This window comes from Lupinus angustifolius, chromosome LG07 (genome assembly GCF_001865875.1).
Source record: "Lupinus angustifolius cultivar Tanjil chromosome LG07, LupAngTanjil_v1.0, whole genome shotgun sequence".
Taxonomy (NCBI): domain Eukaryota; kingdom Viridiplantae; phylum Streptophyta; class Magnoliopsida; order Fabales; family Fabaceae; genus Lupinus; species Lupinus angustifolius.
The window spans coordinates 12,217,855-12,218,796 of record NC_032015.1 but is presented as its reverse complement, the minus strand read 5'-3'; positions in this window follow the sequence as shown (position 1 = coordinate 12,218,796).

Genomic DNA, 942 nt, shown 5'->3' with positions numbered 1-942 from the left:
CTTTGAGCACCAACTTATAGGTGCTTCACCAAGCTTGAATAAGTAGCCACTTGTGCTCTTCCTATCATCCTTGTCCCCACACCAATCAGAGTCAGTGTATCCATGAATGATGTTCATTTTTCTGCTCTGTTCTGATTTTCTGAGTGCTGGAAACATTATGCCATAGTTCATGCTTCCTTTGAGATACCTCAGTACTCTCTTCACTGCTGCTAGGTGAGAAAGCTTAGGATTCTCCATATACCTGCTCACTAATCCCACTGCATAGGCTAGATCAGGTCTTGTGTTGCAAACATACCTTAGAGACTCTATCATCTATCTGAACAAAGTTGAGTCCACTGCATCATCTTCTGAATTTTCAGTGTTAGAGTTGCATAGAGAATGGCCAGTTTCAATAGGTGTTGAGACTGAATTACACTCTGCCATGTTGAATCTTGTAAGTATATCAGAGATATACTTCTTCTGATGCATTAAAATCCCTGCTTCTGTCCTGAGAAATTCAATTCCTAGAAAGTATGAAAGACTTCCTAGATCAGTCATCTCAAACTCATGTTTCAGCTTCCTTTTACACCATTCAATCTGATCATTGTTGTTGCCTGTGATGAGCAGGTCATCCACATATAAACAAATCACTATAGAGGCTTCAGTAGTGACTTCTTTGGTGTAAATACCATGCTCATTGATGCATCTTAGAAAACCAAGCTTCAGCAAGAATCCATCTATTCTTTTGTTCCAAGCCCTGGGTGCTTGTTTCAACCCATACAAAGCTTTATGCAATCTATAGACTTTGTGTTCTTGTTCTGGAACTGAGAAACCAGGAGGTTGAACCACATATACTTCCTTGTCTATTGGACCATTTAAGAAGGCAGACTTCACATCCATTTGGCAAATTGACCACCCTCTTGAACTTGCAATAGCTATAACAAGCCTTATGGTCTCTATTCT